A 19,044-nucleotide genomic window follows, 5' to 3' on the forward strand; every position below is an offset into this window, starting at 1 on the left:
TCATCATGGATTCTAAAATAAAGACGAGTATTACTGAAGCGGATGGCCTCTCATGAGTAGTGTCAACACTTTTCTGCTTCTGTTCACGAGCCCAGTTTCAGCTGTCACCACCAAGACTAATAATGTTCTAATAATAATAATTTTCTAGCTCTTTCCTTTCTTGTTCGGTGAAGTTATTGAGGTGTTTCAGACAAGAGCTTCGTGAGGAGGTGGCCTGCTGATACATCTTTAATTATTCAAAAAACAAACAAGAAAAAAGACTTAATGGGTTAATTCCAATTTTAGAAGGAAAAGAATAGATTCAAATCCAGGCTGCTTCATTTCAGCAAGATGAGATTTACAACTGTTGAAATATTAACCTTGAAAATAATGATTTATGAATGATAATGGAAACACTGACAAGACCCTTTGGTGTACTCACTAGTCTTACAAAACCCTGATATATGCAAACCTGATGAGATAAAAGAAAACTAGTAAAGGAAAAATAAAGCACTATTGCAGAAGGAAACCAATTTTAATCTGTTTTAATATCAAATAACACCAAAAGCCTGATTCCCATACCTTGAAAAAGGGTAGTGGAATAGAAGCAGTCGTAAGATAAAGCAAAAACAAGTCAAGTGCTGATAACGGTTGATAAGCAAGCCTCTGAAGATGTGGTGATGTGCTTCAGGGAAGCATCCAAAAGTTTGCAAGTTTATTCTTTCAATCTCTCTTACCTAGATGTTGGGTTTTCTTGGGAGATTTCACTGCAGTTGGATTTCTGTGAAATTAAGTTTTTCTGCTTTCAGTATTCTGCTTTACGTAGATGATGAAAACATGAAACTGAGCAGCAAAAGTAGAAACAAAACCATTTATGTGATTTAAAAAACCCCACAACATAGTTTGGCTTTTTATGCAGAGCAATTAGCATTTTTTTACTGTATTCAAATCAGTTTTGTGACACTAAGAAAGTAAGGATAATGTTTTTACTACTCATCCATATAGTGTTTTGATATTATTCATACAGTCAGTTCAAACATTTTTTGGGTAAAACACCAATTTTGGAAGGCTACTAGTAACATTACACCAAATGTTTCCAGGGATGAACAACATAGTGTGACCTGAAGAGGACATTGTTATGACAATAAGTGTCAGGTATGCTCAGTCTGGAAAGAAATTTCTAGCAGGTTACTGTAAACATGACACTGCATAAGACACGGATGTGACTTTTGATGTGACTTCAATGGCAGTGTAATTAAAGAAAATTTCCGCAGAAGGCTGCATGTTAAGTAGCCAATGTGCAAGAGCCCAGACTACCGTGCTGGAAGGGATCCCATGTGGCCTCCTCCTATTCCTGTGATTTACAAAGTGCCTGGTAGTGATGGGACAGGAGGAAAGTTCATAATCAGCTGATTAATCACTGTTGCAATCTTTTACAATTCTAGGCTGTAACAGCCACATACTCTTTTTTTCTCTTTTATTCCTTAATGGGTGTTAAACATGGGTAATTTTAAACATTTTAAGGAAATCTCAAATCATAAAGCAATTATGATTATTTTTAAAAATAAAAATGCTGACAACTGTGCATGACGGTTTGTAGGTCTCATGCTGTTCTTTATACCCATGCACTCCAGCACACAACATCACACATGCAGGAGTTAGTGGGAATTTTGATCATTAAGTGCAGCAAAAATCCATGATTCATGACTTAATTCTGAAGCAAGAAATGCTTACTTTAAGCAGAAGGTGCCTTGCAGAGAATGTGTGTGCTGAGAGGTGGTCACCTATGATAACAATTTTTCTGCTTTAAAGACCCTCATCATCCAACTGAGGAGTGCTAGATTCCTCATATGACCAAAGCGACCGGTCATATAATTGGACGAATAAAAGTCAAGCAGTCAGAAAAAACAAGTTGTAGATCATCCATGTACGTACTGAAAAATCCTTCTTCAAAACTACTTAATGAGTACATATGAAAAATTCTCAGGTATATGAATCTGGATAATTCTTAGGTTTATGGAAGTCTAGGTTGGTTCCCAAGTGATTCAAAACCACAAAAGACAGAATTGCAATTTCTTTAGGCACAAATTGCAATGATGTGCCTTGTTTTTGGACTCAGTTATCGTAAAGGTCCTTTCCAACCTAAATGATTCTATGGTTCTATAATTCCTCCTCAGAGCCTGTCTGAGCTGGGGTCAGGGTTTTGTAGCGGAGAGGAAGGAGACAGGACCAGGATGGGTAATGAATAGCACCTCCACTTGGACCTTTCAAGCAGTGAATCAGCGCAGAAGAGGCAAAGCCTGTGTCACACATTGGGCAGGCACAGTTGTGAAACAAGAGGATGATTACGGTTGGACTTGAGGATTTTAAGGGTCTTTTCCAACCTAAATGATTCTATGATCAAGACAGGGCCAGAAATTAAACGGGCACAGAAGCTGACCACAGCTGGCCAGCCAAGAGGGCCTTCAGTCGATGTTAGCATCCTGGCTGAAAAGCACTTCAGCATCTCACAGCTCCGAGCACAGCGAGAGCATTGGGGTGATGGAGCAGGCGTGCATTCTCAAAGGGTCTACTGAAAGTCTTACACTGGAGATAAAGCTTGCACCTGCCAGGCAAGAAGCATGAATATTGTTGGGGAAGACCTGCCCAAGCATGGCACACTTACCTTGTAGTAGCCATGGCACAAGAGAAAATTACTGAGGGATTGGCTGGGTTCAAAGTTAGCCCAAACCAGTGTGCTCAGTCGCTGGGGCCATGAATTTCATTCTATTGAAAGAGCTCAGCTGGTTGGAAAAACCACACGCAAAAGGTAACACCATGTTCTTTTAAACTATTGATATTAACGTGAACTATGTAACCCAAAGAAATGGTTCTCATGTATTAAGTAAATATTACAGTGTTTTACTGCTCACTGTTAACTTGCTCTGCAGTGATATACAAGCAGTTTGAGTCTGTAAGTAGATATAAGAGCATCTGCAGGGTATTCCCAAGGCTATAATTTCACTGAGGATTTCTCTGATGTCATAAACTGAAAGAGCTGAGTTGAGCTGTTGAGTCATAGGAATCCCAAGATGAAAATTATAACCTTGCAATGCACAGCAGGCAAGACTTTATACATTAACAGCCTTAAGTGGGCCATCCGTGACGATTATACCTCCTCCTGTAAAATGATTTTTATACCTACAAAATGAGTGGTTTTTCCCATCTATTTTTGCCATTTTCTCTTTGAAAGGGAAGATGTCACTTTTTACTCAACCAACAAGAAGGCATAAGTGTTACCCAGTTTAAATTTGATCACAAAAGAGGAGAAAGTTTGAATTACTGTAGCTTTTAATCTGGCTTGGATAAAATTTCAAAGTGCTGTCGCTCCAGTCACATTATCCTCTGCTGGCATCAGTGTTGTAAGACATATCAGAAAATAATCATGCAATGCTGACAAAGATAAACCGGCATTGAGCTCACACTGAACATACAGAAAGGTCATCAAACACTCACTCACTGTTCATATCATATTTATCTTTTGGATCTCAACTTAGAATGGCAAATGTGGGCTACTGTAAATCTTGCAGTTGACAAAAAAACCAGACCAGCAAAAGCTTATGAGAACAAGAGCAGCCTCCTGCCTGCATCAAAGCTCTCTTTTTTGTTAATTTTAACAGATCTGTGTTGACTTGCATAGGTCATCCTGAAGACTGACATCTTTAATGAATAATACGAGAAATAAAATGCAAAAAGAAAGGTAGTTTTAGAGAATGCATTCAATACCTTTGTTCTTCCTTTCCTTGGTAACAGGATAAATTCTTTTATATATCTGCATTTAGGCTGTGTAACAGCAAGTTAAACAGAAATAGGACTAGCAAATGAACATGTTTCATTTCTGTTACTTAAAAGATACGCAAAAAAAGTCTTGAGAGACCTATCAGATAGCACATTGGCATGCGCTGTGTTTTACATACAGATTTTATATGTAAATTAATAGGTTATTTGCTGTATATTCTATGTTTTACCTTTGTGGGACCGACAATGCCTGTGCACCTCCGGGGCAAGAAATAAGAGTTAGAAATTGCCTGGCATGCAGCAGCTTGATATAGTGGTATCCAACACCTATGCCACACAGCATGTTCTGCTTCGGAAAAGGAGAATTAACAATAACCAGACAAGGTCTTAAGTCACCAATTCGTAACAGAACTTGTAACTTTCCATTTTGATTGAGAGTGGAATACACTCATATCTGCAATTACTTGTTTTTGTATAAATATACAAACATTTTTTTTTAAATGTAATTAAACATGCTTGTTTTACATTAGATATATACGTATACTCATATATGTAAGTCTTTGAATTTGGAGGAATTATGAATTGACCTTACTCATCATCAGTTGCCGAAAGTTCTCTTTGTTTATTCCTCTCCTGTTTTTTAGGTATGCTATGGCTTGTTACCTAATAGATCTCCAAGGCAGAGACATTAAATAGGGGAAGTATATAAGTGAAAAACATTTTAAAAAAAGTTTAGATAATCAAATTGCTTAAGAAAAGTGCTATCACACGCTTCTCAATGTTTTCCTGATGCAGTATCTGCTTCCAATTGAAACTTAATTGTATTTTCTACACTGGAAATAGGATTTTGTTTTTGAACTTTCCTGGTTACAACAAAATAGGTACTTCAGAAAAATGCATCAATTTGCAGAAACGTATAGCCAAGATGGGTAAAGCCAATATTGGCCACAAAATGCTAACTCGTTTACCAATCATTTCAAACAATGGATGAGTGGTTTCCATCAGTGCTTGCACTATGTAATTTACTGAATATTTCAGATTATCCTCTGGCATCTTAATTTCTCCAGTAGTTCTCCCATGTCAAAGGCAACTGACTACTAGCCCAGTTATTTATATTTCCAGAGTGAATTAACAAAAGCAGCTTTCATGGTTTTCGTTAGTGTTTCATACCACAGATATGCCTGGTTGGAAAAGTAGGTTTATATTTAATCGCCACTGAAAATAACTTTAAGATGATTTATGGAAAAGGATTTCACATAATGACTGCATTTGGTAAAGCCGAAAACTGCTTTGTTAGTTTCCTAATTTTGTGATGTTCCCAAGGCCTGGGGATGAACTCTGTGGCTTCAGCCGCTCTTTCCGTGACATCCAATCCATTACATAAAAAAAGTCCTAAAAACATATTTCCTATGTCTTTCCTGTCTTTCTCTAAGGAACAGTGTGTTGAAGAAAACAAACATGTGGGGAAGTTCAGAGCAGAGAGTTCTCACGTGTAATCTGTTACTTTTATGTGAAAGATGCATTTTCTTTTTAGCAACCTCTGGTAAAGTCCAAGGCTGGACCCTGTGAAGCGCAGGGCACCTGGTGCCGCTGCCGACTATGCTCTTCAGCGGACACTGATGGCACTTGGAAATTTCTATCAAGCCTACAGTGCTTTTCAGGATTTGTACCCACATAAACACATCCCTAAACGCCAACGGTTTAGGGCAATGAATACAAGACCATAAAGCAACCATCGCACAGCTCTGCTGGAAGGATCTCGAAGGAGAAGTGGTTGTTATCAGCCCAGACAAAACCATGAGTCATGACTGTATTCTGAAGCAAGAAACACTTACTTTAATTAGCAGAAAAAAAATAATAGCTAAGTCCAACTTCAATTAATGAAGGGAATGAATGCCTGTGAAAGGGCAACATGGGATTGTTTGCCAAGTGACAAATGTTGGAGATTAGATGGAGAAATTAACACACGAAAAATACCTAGGAGCTAGTGCGAGTGACCTGGTCTGTATTTGTGTCTGAGCATTCTTTTATACAAGCCCATAAAAATGCAGAAAAGCTGCTTTCTCTGGGTTACCTTGCACCTACGCTCATGGCCTGTCACTTTCGGCTACTTAATGCACAAAATTAGTCCTTATATAATCAAAAGCAAGAATAGCGAAATAGTAAAAGTGATTGTACAAAAGCAGCTCGATGCCTCCTTTGGAATCTGTAGGAAATGAAAACAGCTCCCCGTTGTTAAGAATGAAAGAGTATTGTTCTGGAAGAGCAAGCGCCATTAAGCTAATTACACATTTGCATTGATTTGGTGAAAACTGAATGAAGTTAAATTAATATAAGCCAGATGTAAACCAATTTAAATGTGTTCACATAGGGGTTTTCACCAGTTTAATTGATTTAAAACCAATTTTGTGCATAAACAAGGCCATATATCCTTTCTCTTCTCCTTTACAGGCTGAGAATTAGGTAATCATTTCAACTTGGATTTTGATAACTCTATGATTAGAACCATAGCTGTGCTATGTAAATGCAAGTCTCCTAATAATTAATACATTGTATATCCTTCCAGAAAGGCATCTCAAATTCAAATTTTTCTTTGTAATAATGTTCAGTGAGTTGGATTCAAACCTGGGTCTAAGCCACCTTTCCTGGCAGGGTCAGAATCATGGCATTATGAATGTTGGAAGACAAAATTGTTTCCTGAGTCCACACTTGTATGTTGCAGTGTAAGTAGGTAATGCCATGCAAGCTCCAGAATGATGCTCAGAAAATGTTAGTGCAGCGGGTGGAACGGGTTACTTCAGCAGAGGAAGAAGACGGCATCCCGCTGTGCCTCTTCTCCTGTCCTTCTTCCATGTCACTTCATGTTCCTGCCTCAAAAGCTCCTTCTGTCAAATGGGCATAGCAGTAATTTACTGCCATGATTGTTCCATGCTGCTTATCAGGAAAAAAAGAGGAGAAAAAAAGCTTAAGATTCTTAGGCTACACAGAAATGAAGAATGTTATTTTAAATTTCATTTTATTATAGTGGCACAAGTGTAAAACAATGGTATATTTCTTTGTGATTAAAATTCTACAATGGCATCAGCCTAAAATGTGTGTTTAATATCAGATCTTTGCCTGGGTAGGTACTACTATACTGTCCGTCCAGGTCCTTTATTGTCCACATATTTTAATGCTCTATTTTAATACTCAAACACATTTCTTCAAGTTTCTGAACTGCCAGGGGTGTGAGCTGGACAGGTATCTCCTACACTTTGTACTGCGTCAGATTTGGCATCTGTGGGTACGAGTGGCATTGGAAGACCATACTTTTGCTGATGGCATTGCTGGCTACATGGGTATTTTTCTCTGTTTTCCACCAATATTCATGTGATCTCAAAATGTCAAAAAGTCTTCAGGCATTTCTGAAGGAAAGAGGCTGTGTACATCTTAAACTCTCTCACTGTCTCCATTTCTGCATTTCACCCCTCGCCGACTTTCTGCCCGTGGGAGTTTTGGCAAGGGCCATGGTCTATGGTTTGTACTTGTGGTCCTTAAAATCAGAGGTTTGGAGAAGTTGCGGGTGGAGAGGGGGAATCCACTGAACTCCTAAAATAATGTCCTAAAATTTGCCTTCTCTGCCGCAAAGTGATGGACACGCGAGGACCCCACCACTGTCGCATAGCACAGAAATGAAGGAAGGGCTATTTTCAAGTTGTAAACAGAGTACCGATACACACACACAGGGAAACGCTTGCGAATGAATATGTGAAATATAAGGAATGTAGATGTGTATAAAAAAATGGAACAATGCTACAGTTTGACTCTATACTACCGTACACATATACATGTAGGAGAAATAGAGAGTCTGCAGGAATCAATACTTGCCTTCTGGAGAAAAAACGATTGACTCTTTATATTAAATCAGTTTAGACAAGCCGGGACCAAGATTTCCTATATCTAAGGGAGGTTCAGTGTGTCTCCTTTAAAACAAAGATGCATCTATAACGCGCTAAAACCATTGAAATTTATCTTTATTCTTCATAGTTTGTTTAAAACCAATAACTCTTTATTTGTTTGTCGTAATAAAATAGATATAATTTGCAGTATTTAATTATACCGTATGTTATATTTTACTAAATTAAAACATAAAAAATGACTTGGTATGGCACAATTCATAATAATGATGCAGACAATTCATTAATCCAATTAAAAATTAAGCACTTGATACATTTACTTGCTCAAAAATGTAGACATTAAAAATAGTGGGTTTTTTAATTAAAAAATTATCAACTGTGATTTGATGAGTCGTTTTCTGCCCCACTGCAAATGTTTTTGTGATGAAATATTTCAATGTCCGGTAAGCCAAGATGCGCTGTTTTGTCCTTATTAGAATGGTGGTGCAGCCTGAAGTCACTGTCGTACTCCCAGAGTGGTAACCCAGCTTGTAAATCTCAGTTATCAGCCCCCATAGTTCCGTCTTGTTGCCTCTTTTTCATTGCAAATAGCTGCAGGAGCTCTTCACTTGAAAAAGATGAATTCCTGTCAATGAATCATGCTCTCTTATTCTGTTTCAGGGCTTGCTGGGAGTCTCCGGGATGCATGGATTCATGGATTCTGACGCCTGCATCAAAATGGGTGAGGATGCTGAGCCTTTGACGCAGGCTGCTCTCCTCCAAGGTACTCACAAGTCACAAAAATGAAATTTAAAAAATCTGACGAGAAAATTCTCTAGATGAGAATTTTCCTAGTCCTCTGGTCAGCAGAGATCCCTCCTGTGTGGAAAAGTCTTGATTTTAGGTAATAAACAAAAGGCGGTAAACCGCTCATAACTTGGAAACTTTCCTCCTGTAAGCAAGGAGTAATAAGAAGGCAAAGTTTGCAGAGATTTGGAAATATTTTTTTACAGACCAAGAGCAGGTGTTAGAGACAACCCAGGTACTTAACTCTGGTCTCTGAAGTTTCAACATCATAAACACGCTCCTTACATTTCTAATAGAATGCAATAAAACGGAGTCAGAAAGTAATTTCTTAGCAATTACATCAATCTGCAATTCAAGTTTTGTAGGAGATGGCCAAACTCCTTTTCCTCATTCTGAAAAATCAGGGCACTTCTTACTATACGGTGGATTTGAGGGACTTAATGCGTGTATAGAGAGACTTTTTGCCTGTCTCTGCATTGAATTTGCCTATTACACTGAAAACTCGTTGGGTGAGAGAGTGCCTGCTACACAGGCACTCCACAGTTTGTAGAGTGTTTAATATAATAGAGACCGAATCCTCAGCTGCTGAAAAGGCAGCAACATAATACACATCATTGACAAAGATAATTTCAAGCTGTGATAAAAATTATCCCTCCCAACAGTTTCTGTGCTTGAAAAATGATACTGAAAGCAAGTAGGAAAATGCAGCCCTCCAAAACTTGGCCTTCTGGTTTGTTTACTCAGGCTGTGCTTAGTCATCTAAAAATATTGTCTATGCTTATCGTAACTTTGGCTAACTGTGTCAGGCTTGGAGAAAATTCCACCATAATTAATGTGTGTTTCTTTTTTACTTGTGTGTCTCTACTTTATTCCTCTTGTCCTTATTTCACAGCGCTTCGGGCACTGCCTCAAAGAGCTCACAGCCAATAAGATAAATAACACTGGAAGGGAGAGAGAAAGATGCAATTGGAATGTGTTTGAAATCTCTGTGTAGCATTTTTCCCCTGGGGCGTATAAAAAGCCTAATCCACTTTCAGAGGCGGTAAAAATTTCAGAAGTGTGTTCTATACCTGTATTGCCATTTCAACTGCAAACACAGAATTGGAATTGTCTTTTAATATTTATTTAGCTATAAAGTTTTGAGGAGGTGTACTGGTGGTGGTTCACAACTAATTATGCTGTATCATCTCTTCCCAGCCCACACTTGTGTAAACGTTCAGACGTGCTCCTTGAGGTATGTGACTGCGTTAGCATATGTTTGTGCTTAAGTGCATTTACAGTGTCTAAAGCATATTTAGAGTGGAACAGTCCTGCAAACACACACCGCTTCTGTAATACCCAAACGAACTTGTTTTAACCCGTTTTATTCCCAGACACAAAACCTGAATTAGTAACCCGTTTAGATGTCTCTGGTTGTCTGTTTCTCTGATGTAATGACTAGACTGAGGCAATAACAATGCTTCTTTATGCTATTCAAAGTGTGTATTAGAATTCAGGGGGGAGCTGGGTTCAAAACACGATTCCAGGGCTGAATACAGGGATAATGCATCATTCTATAGCAACTTTCTCCTGCCATTCCCAGACCATTCACTGCACAAGCAATACCATTTTTCACCAGGAAACACGGTTGTTTCTTAAATCTTAAACCTAACGCGCGGCAATGCTTCCAAGATGTGCTTTTAAAGCAGCTGTGGCTTTCCGCGTTACACCCGTAACGCGTGAATATGTCGGAAAAATAAACAGTTAAGTTCAAGTTTAAAACAAAGCAAAACAAACAGAAATCCTGCCCCATCTGTCAAGTTGTGTGTATGACATCATCAGATATTCTGCACTTGTTTGCAGCCATTCAGACCAACCTGCCCCACAGCCTCAGCTTTGTGCTCCAGCTCCCTTTACAGGGTCAGCGGGCTGGAAAATTACCACATGCTGTCACAGTTAGCTCAGCCAGGTCTTGTTATCATTGTTTCCAAGGAATCCATTCATTCCATTATTTTACATACTGGGCAGACGTCCTGCCACCGAGGCTTGGGCTGCGCTAACTTGAAGGGCCAAACGTTAATGGGTCTCTATTGTCAGCCGAATAGCAGCGCAATACGTGGGAAAAAATACCCAGACAGCTCGCTGACACTGGTTGAGGACCTCTAGACTTAGGGGGTAGCCTGTGAAGAGCTTTTGTGTAAACAAGACTTCAATAAACAAAGAATATCTGCTCTGTCAATATTCATAACCCATAAATTTTTTCCTTCTCTTCCCCCCCCCTCTCCCCGCCCCCCCGGAGCAGCATAACTCTTCAGATACAAAGAGGCAAGAAAGTGGTATGGATGGGCAATGGCTTTTGCAGAGCAAATCTGTGGGATATGTGCAAGAAACCATACAACCGATCCTGATTTATAAGGGATATTATTGAGCTCCCGGGCGGAAAAAAGCAGTTTTATTTCGCGCTTGCTCTGCTATCTGTGGGGCTGATAATGGAGCATGTGATTGTGGAAATTTAAAGCTCGTGATTTGTGTATGCCATAGCTGATATGTTAAAATGAAGGCGGAGCATGCCTGTCTGTCTTTCCTGGGCGTGGAATTTCAAGTAAATGGATTGCACTGGTGACAAATTTTATTTCCCTCTCAGGAAACTGAAAAGCCAAGCAATTCATAGTAAATTTTGCTCATTCAGGAAAAAAAAAAATCAGGAAAAAGAAAAATGCGTTCAAGTTGTGTTGTTGCCCCCTGATGTTGATGGTGGTTTTTGTTTGTTTTGTTTGTTTGTTTGTTGTTTTTGGTTTTTTGTTTTGTTTGTTTGTTTGTCTTTCACCAAGACAAATGCTATGTTTCCCACATACATCATTGATTTTGGTGAGATCACTGAAACTTGGTTCTGATCCAAAGGAGCTCTTACCTTGGGATGGCTCCACTGGCTTCACTTCATTCACCTGGCTTTGCCCCACCATGTGTGAGAGGAGGAGCAGGAATGAAAACCGGCAGAGTGCCTCCAAACAGGAGGTGTCCCTGCCATTGCTGACAGTGACATTTCAGGGGCTCCACTCTCATTAGCGAGAGATTTTCGCATTCCTTAATTTGAACGGAGTAAGATTGAAAAGATACCCCACAAACAATTTGCAAAATCCTTCATTCCAAGAGGCAGCCACTTTAAAAACTGCTTAAAAATTAATCCAAAGGGAGAGACCATCTCCAAATGCCTGGGGCTTAATTTTCTGGATACAGTCTGCTGCTTCTGGCACCAGGCTGGCACTCAGGAGGATTTGGTATCTGCTGCCCACGGCCTTTATTTCAGGTACCCAGTGTTTTCCTTCCATTATTTTCTTTGCTGTTGGACAGCAAAGGTCCTGATAGCATGACCTGGCTGCTCTCACCGTGACAGCGTGTGGTAATTAGCTGAGTCCACCGGCATTTTGAAAACCTAAACACACAAGCCCTGGTGTTTTTAAACTTGCCTGTAATTAGCACAGCTGTTATTTTGGTTAATTCGTTATATTGATACTGTAACGCTCTCCAAAGAACTCCACTAAAGTCAGCGTCACAATATAACTTGTTTTCTACAAACATTTTGAGAATATTAGGTCATAGTACTGAATGCATGAGAAGAATTCATAGTCTCTCTCCAAAGCCTGTCTGAAGTATGTTTCGGGTAGTAATAAGATGTGTTAAAATACTTGCACTATCCAAAAGCCAGGTTAGCCAGTTCATGTCTTTATGAAGTACACTGTATTTCAAGTAAGATTATTTCTGTGTCTGGCAGCTAATTTTACATAGTTCCCTCCTTCAGATGACATTAAGAGCCAATTGACATACATTTATTTTTCCATAAAAGTAATGTGTGTCAAGGCTAGATTTCCTAAGCCAAGCCCTCCAAGCAATCATCACAATCATTTGGTAAACCGTAGATAATGTCATCTTGGAATAAAAAGATTTTTTCAGGGTATGAAATTTTATGTTAAGATAAACATTAGAACTTAGTGTTGCCAGTTTGAATATAATCTTTTCAAAAAATCTTCTGGGGTTTTAAAATAAGCATAAAAAAGAGAGAGAGAAGGAGAGAGACTCAAAGAGTGAGAGAATACAAGAAATAAGTAACACTTAAAAAAATCAATTATTTCAAGCATTCTGAAATGTGATGTTTTGTCCTTAATATTTCAAGATTTGTGTGCATGCAAGCTTTGCCAGTGTTCTTAGGGGAGTCGGAGTCTGGAAGAAATGAAATAGGAGTGAATCAATAAGAATGGTCCCTACTTTAATTGTCTTTCAAAACTGCATTACAAAATACACAAATTTCATTATTCAATGTAGCAGTTCCTTACCTAGCATTGCATGGTAAAAGTGCAAACAGTGCAAAAAGAAAGAAATTTTAAAATACAGTGGCAGACAAATGCCTAAGTTACATTAACCTTTAGAGACATTTAGGGCACTTAATGAACTTTTTTGTGCAGTGTTTTACCCTGAGTAACCTTATGTCCAGCCCTTAAAAATTATTAAAAATAACATCTCACAGCAGCAAAGGATATTTTTTGGCCACCTAATTCAATATTACTGTCGGTCCTTTCGGGCGTTCCTCCTTCCCATGATGGATGATCTTCCAGTTTCAAGGAACCAGAGTAAATCTGCTCACGCCCAAGACATAGTCTTGTGCTGACTCCAGAGCCATCAGAAGCTCAGGTGACGAGGGAAGGTGTAGCCCCATCCTACACCATCAAACTGTCACTTGGTTTGTAAGGATTCAGATCCCATCCTCTTGTCTCCAGCAGCCCAAATGTGATGGAAAACATTACTGGAAGTTTTCACATAAAGCTTTTTCTTCTTCAATAGAGCTTCCCATTCCAGGATGAAGATTAAAGCCTGGGAACACTGCAAGGATTCAACCTGTGCTGAGGATCAAAATCCCCTTCTCTTAGGTTTCATTTGCCTTTGGAGAGGTTATTTTCATCAGCTGGATCAGGAGAATTTTCCTTCAGGAAGGAGCTGAAGATATCCCTGCGAGCTGTGGACAGGTAGAGACATTTCAGAGATGTAGACCAAATAAAATCTTTTCTAAATTGCAAAACTTAACATTGTCTGAAATATTTGGGATATTGTTTTAAAGGAGAAGAAAAGGAAAGAGTTTAAACCTTCTGATCAGTGGCCCAGATGATCACCTCAAAGCTTGTAAGAAAGAACTTAATTGCAGGCTGCCAAGAAACTTCTGACCGTGAAGCATAAGCATAGACAAGCAACTTTAATTACTTGCCTTAAGCACGGGCAGATACTATTTGTTTGAAATTTTGGGCAACTCTTGCCCATATTCTCTGGCAGAAATTAGGTGGATCATTGTTCAAAATGCTAAAAAAAAGTAGTAAGTTATACCTTTATTTTTGACAGCCATCTTTCCTAAAAAAAATGCATATAATTAAGGGACTGATTCAGTGTCCCGAATTGAAGAAAAGAAAACAACTGCAAAAGAGCTCCCACTTGAATTCTGTGGGGTTTTGACCAAAGAATACTGTTGGCATTCATAAAATTTACAAGAAAGGGCATTCAGGGGCATACAAGGCATTCAGCAACCTCTGCATTCTTGTCCCTTTGTCACCTTCCATTCCCTTTGTAAAAAAGGAGTAAAAATAGTTCAGCAAAGTATGTGAAAACAATATAGACTTTATCTACATGACCCATCGTAACGTATTAGGCAACTGTCTATGGTATTAGCCATTTTCTATCACATTACATTAATATCATAGAATTTTAACATTTGATTGCCCTAATAAGATATGACCTTGCAATCATTTCAAGCAATTTTCATATCAGATTAGTGAAAACAAAGGCTAACACACTCAGATGACAGCATGTAAACTACTAATAGAACATGACAAAAATTTTCATATTTTGCTTGTATGTTAATGTTTGCCTTTTCCATTTCAACATTTTCCTCCAATTTTTCATTACTGGACTTGGTGAATTAACGCTTTACTACTCACTTTTTAAACAAAGTAAGTAAATGAGGAAGAATCATGGTAGCAGTCAATTTCTTAATCAACCTTTTATCAAATAAACAGCTGTGATGAGAAACAAGGATGGCCATTGGGGAGGATTGTATGAGAAAACAAAATCAGAAATGATGTAATAGAACTACTGAACCTTATTTAGGATGTAGATCAGGAAAAATTCCTAGAGGAGACGTTTTTCTAATGATACAGTAATTGTCTCAAAGAAGTGGTGAAAAAGCCCCTTTACGTTATACAATCAACGTTAGGCTGAAAAAAAGTACGACAAGGTGCTGTCTAGGGAATAACTCTGTGCGAGGTAGTGAGAGGACCTAGTTGTTTCTATCTTCACTCTCTCAGATGCTATGATTCAAGACTGGCTTGGAAGATGAAAGACTAATGGTATTTAATGGATTGCTGAGCTCTTGTTGGATTGCTACATGGGTTTTTTTGCTTTCAGAAATTAAATAATTTAAGAAGAGAAGAAAAAGACTGTTCTATAGCTTCTGGATTTCTTTTTTTTTTTTTCCTCTAGTCATATTAGTATAAAAAGAGTCAAACAAAGCTCTTTCAGAGCACACCACAGAAAAGAATCACGGATAATGCAAGTGATTGAAAGGCAACGATGCAGCATATCTACACTGGGGAAAGCAGTACAGGTGAAGATTTAGTATACCTTAACTTTTTTTTTTCCTGAATATCCTGTTGCAGTTCGTCCTCCCTTGTGTTTTTAATAAGCTTCATAATACCTTTTAAGAAGTTTTCAAGAATAATTCAGGGTGTCAGGAAAGTCTAGAGTGTATTGGTGGGAAAAGAGATCATACGTGCTCAGTTACCTGGGAAACTCCATAGTCCCATTTCATAACCCTCTCAGGACCCTTTCTCACTGAGAAGGCATGTTTTCTGGAGCTAACGAAGGATCTGACATACCAGGGAGTGTATTCTGTCAATATCTAGAATAGGGAGAAGGAACGGAGGGAATGATTAGAGAAATCCAGGCTTGTTAGACTATGATACACACTAATATGTAAAAGGTCATATTTCAGGTTTTGCCTTGGGCTTGTGCCATCTCTGTGTCTCTTGCCTGTGAAAAGGGCAGACTGAAAGCAGCGGTTCCTGAATTTATTACTGCAATCAGCAGTTCATTTAGACTGAAAGGGTACTAATTGCAGCAAGCCATGAAACCCATCATTCTTTGGGTTTTTTAATGAACAAAGTCAATCATTTCTCCTCTACCATCTGTTCATCCTCAGACTTCCTTCCTTGCATTCCTAGCAGATGCCATTGAGATCTCAGTAACATCTTCAGGTCTGTCTCCTCGTCTCTGTGTCCAGTCTAGCTATGTTTTCTTCCTTGACCTTATTCAGGGAAATGGACAATTCAATTAGTTTTATAGCGTCCCGGACTACTAAGTGTCTTCTGTGTTTTTTCCGTACAAGCCATAAATTTACTGTCATTGCTTCTGGCCCTTTTCCATGGGAAACCCTTGATGTTCCTGGCTATGCCTGTTCAGCTGAACATCATTGGGCTTCACAAGGTGCTTGCCCCCACACAGCGTGTCCAAGCCATGAGCTGCAGAAGCCGCAAGGCTTCCTCCTTGCTGGATACCATCAATGGATCTAGATACTTTCCTCAGGCCAGAGGGTTTACAAGAAACTTCTAAAACAAGTTAGAAATGGGGTAAAGTAGATTAGCTGAGAAGCAAAGTGTTGCTGGAAAAATAGCCATTCCTGCGGCATGCCATGCTGTTGAGGAAGGTAAGTGGCCTTCAGCAAGCTGGGCTCCCTGTGCCATGAAGAACACAAAATAGAGCCTTTACCATCCTGCTGCAGGAGCCGAACATTACACGGCCGGCTTAGCTGCCCAAAAGCTTTCTATCCACACCAGCAGGACAGCAGGCAGAGCCTGAAATTCTAGCAATTACTCTGGTGTCATGTCATGTTGGAGATTAGAAAACGTTGGAGATGATAATGCTTGGAACACGTGTCCCTGTTGGTGTGGCTCTGTCTACAGCATGCTGCAACCCTGCCTGTTCTGTTTGACGTTAGGACTTAACATCACCATATTTCATTTTTAACACCCCTTAAATGGACATAATAGCATAGTACCACACTATAGAACTGTGTTGCGAAGCTCAGTTATTGTGTGTGTGTAAAGTGCTTTGAGATCTCAAAATGAAACGTACCATCAAAGTGCAGAGTATTATCTTCATCCAGCAGTCACAGAGCACAGTCTCAGAGAGGCTTTAAATCTGTTACCAGTGCAATCCAAGATGGGTCTGTCGGCTGAAGGAAGGACATGAATGTTTAATCATTTATTTAAATATTAAACCAAAGGTCTTTAAAACTCATACTCTCAACTCCACTGATACCCTAAGTGAATTCTAGGCATGCACTAATGTAGATCTGGAGCTGTGCAGCTGAGGAAATTCACTTTTCCTAGAACGCTGGAAACCTGGGTGGTAACTTGGGAGAATCCAGTTCTCAATTTTTCACCTCTGTCCCTCTCCAGAGGAGCAGCAAATCCCCTTCTACCAAATAAAATCATCCTTAGATGTTCTGGAAACAGCATCAGCCCCTTATGGTGGCATTGCATTGTTTGTGGCCACCTGGTGTGGAATACTGCTTGTTTCCCTGAGGACCTGTTGAATCCAGTGTGCTCCTATTTCTGACCATGCATCATACTATAAATGATTTGCAGTGCTGGCCCACGTGTCAGCATTCTATAGGTATTTTGATGTGGGCTTGCCCTGGTGGGATAGATGTTCTTCAGTCACTTTGGGTTTTGGTGCTCAAAAAATTAGCAAAAAAGAGATTTTACCAGGAATCTTGGCAGAACCCTCCCTGTATTTCCCGGCGGCCATGAAGTAAACAGGCAGGAGAGGGAATTCCCCACTTCTGCAATAATCGTAGTGTTGGGTTTGCACATGGCATCCCCTTGCTTGATGGCAGTGCCAGCGATACAGGCTGCTGTGTCTGTGGAACTATAAAGAGAAGGAGCAATGAAGAGGTTAAACAGAACGAAAGCGGATTTCTAATTTCTGATATGGGCCTCTTGTACTGCTACAGTGACAGATTATACAAATTATCAGCAAGATGGTAGCTGATAACACAAAAGGCTCAGAAGTGCCAGTTTTAAATTAAAAATGTACTTTCAACTACAATTCACAGCTTTTCCACAATGACAAATGCTTCTTGCCATGTGAACCCTGAGAACACTGCAGTGGTCACAGAAGATACAGTTTCTTTTATACTTCTTTAAAATCCTGGTTGTGTATTACAGAGGAATAAATGAAAATGAATTTTAATGGAGCTTCCAAACCAAAATGTCAGTTGGTATAAAGTGGCTGTGAAATGAAGGTGTAAAAGAAAGGTATATGGAATTATTGGGCAGGATCTGGACCCTAGACAATTCTATGATTATCCTATTACTAATTGCAGTCACGTTCAAATTGCCACTACTAGTTGAATTTCCTTGGTAATTTTACACATAAAGACTTTATTTTCTACTTGCTGCTTGCCTTTAGGGCCAGCTCTGAGACTGCTGGACTTCTCCTTCTCCCCTGGTGCTGCAGGTGTCCTCCGGACACCCTTTTGGGTCTTGTCTCTTCTTATTCCTATAGACTCAAGTCACAACCTCCTCTTCTGGCAGGCAATTGCCAACAGTGTTGTGGGTGTCCTCCTGGGGCATTGTCAGCCCAGCGGAGATGGATATGAGTCATGTTGGCTCAATGGATCTCTGAGACAGCCTTTCTTCATGGGCAAAAAGTGGTACGACGTCATGTGGTGTTTTGCCTCTTTTTCTTGGTCCCAAACCCGCTGTTTCCTTTCCTTGTACCTACTTACAAACGTGTCCAGATTCCCATCAAGCTTGCATCTCTTCCATGCAGTTTTTCCTATCAGTTGAAAAGCGTTTTATACATTGTAGTCATATAAATAATCTTTTCCAGATGAACTACTAAATACGTTTGGAAACGTACTTATTTTCAGTTGTAAGTCTACCATAAATTAAAAAAAAAATCCCTGAACATGTATTTTTTAATGTTTTTTTATCCAGACTGGCACAGTCAAATATCATTACTCAAGTGCACAGAATCACACAACTGAGTAAAACAAAGGGATTTATAGAATAATATTTGCTGTGTTCTATTTCTCTTCCCCCTGATTTCTGAGTCTTTCTGGCACACAGGTTGTTACTCAGTATTTCTTTGCAGCCATGAGGCCCCAAAGCCTACTTTTTAATGAAAACTGAGATTCTCATGCAATTTCCTGACACAGGTAGTTGGTTTTTTAAGCAAAACTGTGAAAAGTATGATAAAATTTCAAGAACTGGTAAACTGAAAAAAAGTAATCAGGAGGGAATCACCACTTCATAGAATTTTTCTGTATATTTACTTATTGCTAGTGTCACCTTTTGAGTTCTGCTTTTAAAACTGCTATCCTAGTTCATGGATAAAGTACAATTGCACAAAACACTGAAACAGCACCTTTTAGATATTGGCTATTGGGCTAATATTTTATTTGGAAAGTAAGAAATGCATTTTGTTACTACTGTGCTTGGAAATATTCCTAAGGAGCAGACACATGTCAAAGGAGCAGGCACATTTCAAAGGAAGAAGCCTTCATTACATGATAGGACTAATA

Source organism: Rissa tridactyla, chromosome Z (genome assembly GCF_028500815.1).
Source record: "Rissa tridactyla isolate bRisTri1 chromosome Z, bRisTri1.patW.cur.20221130, whole genome shotgun sequence".
NCBI lineage: Eukaryota > Metazoa > Chordata > Aves > Charadriiformes > Laridae > Rissa > Rissa tridactyla.